The 7300-nt window shown below is 39.0% G+C and overlaps 1 protein-coding gene across 2 annotated transcripts in view; it reads right to left on the reverse strand.

The window, feature by feature from the left end:
• Positions 1–3008, reverse strand: part of LOC107755909 (synaptotagmin-1-like) — a 246790-nt gene extending 243782 nt beyond the window's left edge. For both annotated transcript variants that reach the window (XM_016572871.1, XM_016572872.1), the window contains exon 1: positions 2742–3008. The gene's annotated coding sequence lies outside the window, so the exon portion shown is untranslated. The remainder of the gene's footprint in view (positions 1–2741) is intronic.
• Positions 3009–7300: the final 4292 nt, after the last annotated feature.

Below are 7300 nucleotides of genomic sequence, written 5' to 3' on the forward strand. Positions count from 1 at the left end.
AAAATGCAAGTGATCGCGCTGGCGCCTCCATGCATTAAGCGCGCTTCAGCTTCCACTCTCTGCACAAACGCTTAGATACGCCTAACAGCGCACTTTTATCTAGGTTAAATGTTTAAACTAACATTGTAATATGCTTTAAGTGTTTTATATCTATAGATTTTATTTTAAGCAAGTTGTGATGATTTGAGAAGGCTAAATTGATCAAACGTGATCAACTCAGCTGTCTGCCGCTAACGCTTGGTCGTCACTTAAAAAAAAAAAACTTGAATTTAACAAACAAAGAATGTTCCAAACATTTTTCTAAATTAATAAATAATGCAACAATAAGAAATATAACTTTGCAATTAAAAACAAACTGAACTATTTTAATGGCTGCAACAGCAGCTGTGTAATTTTGAAGCGAGAGAGAAAAAAGACACGGGCTCCAGTTGGACTCGGGCCGAGGATACTGGTAAGCTGTCGGCCAAGGGCTGGCTATAGGGCCTAGGTTTGAGGCCCGTGCAGGCAGGGCTCTGATTTCTGCGTTTGGAAATGAATGTTGTGAATCAGGGTTTTTTTTCTAATTAAATGACAAAATTCTTAAGTTGTATTGTTGTATTAAGTTGTAAAAAATGGTTTAATTATTATTTTAAAGCGTTTTAATACATATTTTTTAAGGCATAATTCACACCTCCTTAAATGTAATCTAAACATTCCAAGTTAATATTAATAATTTTTCATGTCACAGTTTTAGGCTATTAATCTTGATTTCTCACAACTTATTTTGTTCAAGGTTTTTATTTATTTATTTATTTTTATGTTGTGAGTCAGAGTAAATTGCGATGCGAATAGAGTCTCATGAATGTGCAGCCTTGTACAGATGACCAATGGCCAAGGTCAGGATTTTTCGTTCAAAAACTTTAGCCTGTAGATTGAAATGAAAACCCCTTAATACAACATAAGGAAATGGTGTAATTATAATGATTTTAATAGTGGCTGTTTAATAACCATAACATGCAGTAAGAGCCTTTGTGTAAATTTAATTCTTTCTTTTTTTTATGCATTAGGCTGCAGCCTACGGCGTTTTGAATTTAACCCTCACTGTAAATTTTCTAATGATTTTTAAGGATGTTATAATGTTATATTATAATGTTATTGTTGTTTTATTTCGTTATTTGATCTCAGTTTACAAAACAAAATATCATAATTTCAGTCAGTTTGCAAACTTTCCCTTTGCGCCACCTGGCGGTAGTTTCGTGAACAACTTTAACACGTGACTGACTTGCAGTTAACGCTGTGGCCCTGCGGCGGCGGTACACGTGGCGGTAATAGGCATTTTGGTTGTACACCTACTGTATGTTAATAATAGACATGCTAATAATCAACTAGTTAGTAGTGAGAACTCGTCCCTATACTAAAGCGTTACCAATAAATATATGCTATTATAATAAAACATAAATATATTAAATGCTATTATAATAAAAAAAATAATTGTTGTAATAAAATAATATAATAACTGTCGTCCATGGTTATCATTTTTTATTAAAAATAAATTAATTAAAATAAATATATAAAAAATTTGTGACAAAATCAACAAGTGTACAAAGTTTTTTTTGTTGTTGTTTACTTGTTTGTGTTTTCGTAGTGGTGGTCTTTTTTGATGAGGCTTTGAAGCTATTTCTATGGTATCACTTAGCAACTGTTTTACCACGGCTTCTCAAGCACTAATGTATTCCAGAGGAGGATCTGCACAACTGAATTGGATAAGCCCGAGGCTATAGTCGAGCAATCCCTGCTCCTCGCTCTCACTAGACGTGCATAGCAACGGCTGATTTGCCCAACACAGATATGAGGTAATGACAGGCGCATTTGTTGATGTGGGCAGGAGCGATCCACAATGGACCAAGTCCTTCATAACATAATGACTATAAGATATTTCAGCTTGTTATGCAATCCATCCTCAATCCAACAATTGCAAACAAAAGAAGAGCTTGAGTTGAGAAGGAAAGTCAAGTGCAGTTTGATAACAATCTTGAGGGACGACGCAAGGCGAACCTACTTTCTCTTTGGCTGCCACTCTAGGATGAAATATACATCCAAATATACACTGGCGGTCGTGATTCCCAGAGCAGAACAAATAATGGTTTCTAGGTAAGAAAGAAGCTCTTTACTGTGGGAATTATCTGCCATTCTGAAATAATTTCCTCCACTGGAATAATTCTCCACTATCCACCGCCACAGATAAACCCATCACACATGAAACGTAGAGGGAGAAAAGACGAAGAGAGTGTTTATCAGATACAGAGAACTGTGGTGGGATTAGTTTCCCGGGGATGAATACAGCATCTAATCTTCCATCTCTCCTCCCTTCCAACCTCAGCTGTCCACCCGCACACAAACTCCCACACACAAACCTACACATAAGAAAACACATCTCCAATCTCCAGCTGCAAACGTGCGAATCATTTTCCCCTACTTGGATAAGCAGATCTCAGCTAAGCGTGGCAGTAGATGATGGGTTTCTCACAGGAACCATCCAACCAGTAAACTACCACCTTCCCCGGCTGGCCAGAAAAAGGAAGGAAATGGTGCCAAAAGCAGCGTTGGCGTGAAAACAAACGCCACGCTGTAGGGGCGGGCATTTATGATGGCACGCTCTACTCTGACCCAGTATAGGTCTCTCTCAGAATCGCAACCAATACGAAACAAACCAGCAACAGTCGAACACCTGCAACTTCAGAGAGGGAAATATGAGTGCCTACCTGTGTGTAGCGTGCTGTTATCTCCTGCTTCAGCTGGGAGGAAGTGAAGTACAGATCATATGCAAGAGAGAGAGGGAGTCACAGAGAGATGGAGAGGAGGAGTCTTGTCTGGTAGAGGTGGAGAGAGCGGGAGAGAGAGAGCTGCTGTTGTCGCTATTCTCTGCTGAGCCTGCAGAGAGTAGTGTGCATGGTAATGGTGCTATCACTGTTAAAAGCCAGATCGTGCATGCATCCAGTCCTGAATTAAAGATAGGGAGGGAGAGAGAAAGGGACTCTTGGCTGTTTAACCATGCACCGTCACGAGGCACTTCCTTCGGAATCCCTCCAGTGAGAGTGGCACAGCATCACTAAGTCCTTGGCTGCGATTGGCTACCGTGGATGATGATGCAGTCAGCAGGCGATGGTTCTGGCAGCAGTCAACTAAGATGACCCTCTCAGCTAGTATTAGCATCCTCACACATCCTAAGCAAAGGGTGGAGGCAGGACAAGGACATTTACGAAACTTTCCTGGGAGCGTGTTCATGCACTTCAGGAGGTTGGAAGCTGGATGGTGTACGTGGCAAATCCCGGCATGGTGCCTTGTATACGTTTGTGCATGCATGAAGACAAAGAAGTCTCAGAAGAACGTCTAGGTGTAGAGGTTGTGATTTCCCCAGAGAGAGCTCCATCAATAGCAAGGGTGGCTCACTGTCAGGGAAGGGCAGGTGCTAATTAATGGGATGAATTCTGGGTATCGTAACCTCCCATCTTGAAGGAGGATGCATGTAGAGTGGCTATTATTCGGGCCGATGTTCATTAATTTCGAAATGGCCTGGATTTGGACTACGGATATAGCTAAGAACGGTTCCCCACGGGTCGCCTGATGTCTCTTATGTGGACCCCACTGTTGCTGTGCTCAGAGCTCGACAATTTCACAGTGAAATGCCTCCACTTCAAAAGGCCAGCTTGTTGCATAAGAACAAAGATATAAAAAGTAAGAAGGGTAAATGACTCATCTCTTTTGTTGAAAATTAAATGTCAGACTGTTTATGCTTGCAAGTGGTGGTTGTGAAATGCAAAATCTTAAAATGCTGCAATTAAAATATAACTGTAATAAAGTCTTACAAACTATTAAAGAAGTGTTAAAAAGAAAGAAAGAAAGAAAGAAAGAAGGTGAATTTAGGGCTAGAATGTATGGTATCTGTGTTTGAAAATTAAATTACTGTTTGATTTGATGAGGTGTTTAATGTAATAATTAATTATACCTTCATTATAAAAAAGGAAAACATGACATTCCATTTTAGAAGACACTCTTTTTAAAAAAATGCAGACTTAACTACTACAATAAAAATGAAAGTACTGCATTGATTTAGGGGTGTATTTGATATTTTTACAGCATCCATTAATGTGCACAAATCTGTGGTTAAGTGCCATTGATTCAATGTCGACTCATAACAGCCTCATGGACAGTTCTTCTAAACAATGTTCAGTCTTCAGTCAAACAACTGGTCATGAATAATGCAATTCCCAGATCTGCTGTTATTATATCAGTCTAACTCAATGCTGACATTCATCATTGCTGTGATGTCTTTTTCCTAATGATCATTCTCTTAATATGATGTCCAAAGTGACACTGTCTAACTCAAGGTACATCTATAAAACAAAAAATAGCACCAAGTCTTGATTTTTTTCTGCCATTTCACACCAATGCAATTCCCTGCCTCATTTCTTTCCTTCTGGAAATCGAAGCTAGAAATGAATGGCTGCGAAGTAACATAACACATGTTGATCTTCTATGTGTCCTGGTGAATCACCATGGAAACCCTCTTGAATTTAACCCTCTTTCAATGACAGGGAGTGGTCAGGATGGGAGAGTGTTAATTGCACAGGCTCTTCATGGTCTTAATGGTAACCTTGTAACCCCAAATGAACAACTGAATGGTGAATGTTTTTCTTTATCTGCACTTTGCTGTACCTGCCGCAGTCTCTTGAGAGATGCCTCTATGTTTGCTGTTCTGCAAATGGCCTCATCAAAGAGTGATCAGCAAAGTCATTGCTTGTTTCTGCATACCGACTCTTACCTTGAGATAAGCTGACTCACACACCTCTAGACCTGCAAAACAAGCACTAATTGCATTTAAAAAAAAGAAAAAAAAAAGAAAACACATGTGGATTTCATACCCAAACACTATGCTTCTTTGGAGCAATAGAAATGGAAGATCATGCATTATTGATGCAGTTCGTAGGTAATTTAATGTGCACTTAAGCTGACTGGAATATTAATTATAGTCATCATGGTTTATTTTGAATTGATATTCAGTGTGCTGCAGGTGGCTGTGACTGCGCCTGTATACACACTGCAATAATGGCAGCAATAACTTTTAGGTTCTGATCTCTTAGATGCATTGCAGCAAATTAGAGGATTTGTGAGCACCTTTTCATTGAAAGTGACCAGGATTTGGGTGCAGCGAGTAACTGAAAGGATGTCAGTGATGCTAAGTAACTTAATCCTTATATTTATACCATCTAGGGCTAGAAATCGATTAAGATTTCCCAATTAAATCCAATTATGATTCACAAGCTCCGAATTTGATTGGACTCCTATTTCAGTGCGATTTGATTGGATTCAATTCAGATTACTTTGGGTACATTTCAGTTATAACAGCCTTTGCTTCATATGTCTGGTCTTGCTCGCAAGTTTTTGTTGTGAAATGCAAAATCCTACAATTTCACTTAAATATAATAGTACAAAGACGAGTATGACAAATAAATGCAGTATGTTTCTGAATTACTTAAGATAACTGGATCATAAGAATCATTTGTTCATGGATCAGACTAAACTGGTCATGTTGTATGGTAGGTTTGTCTTTGCCTGCAGTCTGCGACCCAAACAGAAATTTCACATTCTCAAATTCACAGAGTATAGCATCAATCTTAAGATTGGAAAATCAATATTTTTACTCAGAATTAATATTTTTACCTAATTGTCTTGGAATCTTGAGGCCTACCTTGTAAATAGTACAACACGATTTAGCCAAGTATGACAAAACGAAAGAACAACATTCATCAATCATACACCAGATTGACCGTGAAGTAAAATGTGTTCCTGGATCCTTGCTGGAGCTGGAACAACATGCCCAACAACCAATCAGAATTTAGGGCTATAATAACAATACTATCAAGCTATCTTTCTGACTTAAACTATTTAATGGTTAGGGTTGGAGTTAGTTATGTTGCTCCAGTAAAAACATGCTGATCCAGGAGCATGTTGCCAAATCTAACCCTCAAATGTGACTAGCTACTAAGAATGTTGTTTCAAGACCAAGAAAGCATGATATTTTCCATATCCTAAGATTCAGTACTGTAACATGTATAGACAGTAACTGCAGATGAGTGCACATAACAGAGGTGAAAGAAGAACAAGAGATGGCTTTGATTCCATTGAGGACAGACGGTTTCTCAGCAGCAGTCGATTGGCTTTGTTTCAGCAGGCTGGCTGCTTTACACTCCGAACAGCAGGGACGCCAGCTGTACCCTCCCCAGTGTCCTTCAGAAATAGCCCTTACCCAGCAGAAGCCTGGCCTCTGCCCAGCCTTCCCAGCAAACCAAGGCCTAATGTTGGCCTAGTGTTAGCAGTACCAAGACCTGGGCGTTCTCCCTATGTGCTTAGAAGATTTGTATCAAGCGCTGGCCCGTTGCTGGCTTCATTAGCCTGGCCTCGCCCCCAGAATTCCCATCAATCGCTGGCCCAACATTGGTAAAATGTCAGTCTCAATGACATGGATGGCTGTCATACAACAACTCACTGACATCACCATGAAAAATGTCGTGTTCATGCACTCTCTGTAATCCTACACCGTGACTATAGAAATCAAACTGACGTTATTAATTATGCAGGAGCAAAAAAATAATTACATACCAATAAAAGATTAATGGAGAGACTTTGACCATCTGCAGCACTAGATTGTGCCTCACCCTGCTAGGGAATTAAAAGCACACAGGACTGTTTTCCATGTAGCCATTAATAGCCAATCAGTTCTCCAACATCTGAGGTCTCTGGAGCCTTTAGCTGTAAACACTAACGAAATCTGCATATACAGTTACTTGCGAAAGTATTCATACCCCTACATTTTTTTCACGTTTTGTTATGTTGCTGCCTTATGTTAAACTGCTTTAAATTACTTTTTATCAATCTACACTTCATACACCATAATGGTAAAGCAAAAAACAGTTTTTTTTTAACATCTTTGCAAATGTATTAAAAATAAAAAAAACTTAAATGATTACATTGCAAGTATTCATACCTTTATATGGGACAGTTTAAATTTAGCTCAGGAGCATTCATATTGCTTGTAGATGTTACTTCACTTTGAGTGAAGATTTCCTGTGGCAAATTCAATTGAATGGGTATGATTTGGAAAGGCACACACATCTTAATAAAAGGTCGAACAGCTGATAATGCATATCAGAGCAAAAACCAAGCCCTGAGGTCAAAATAACTGCCTGTAAAGCTCAGAAACAGGTTTGCATCAAATCACACATCTGGGGAAGAGTTCAGAAAAAAATTCTGCCTCATTGAA

Source organism: Sinocyclocheilus rhinocerous, unplaced genomic scaffold, assembly GCF_001515625.1.
Source record: "Sinocyclocheilus rhinocerous isolate Xijiao unplaced genomic scaffold, SAMN03320098_v1.1 scaffold412, whole genome shotgun sequence".
Lineage (NCBI taxonomy): Eukaryota > Metazoa > Chordata > Actinopteri > Cypriniformes > Cyprinidae > Sinocyclocheilus > Sinocyclocheilus rhinocerous.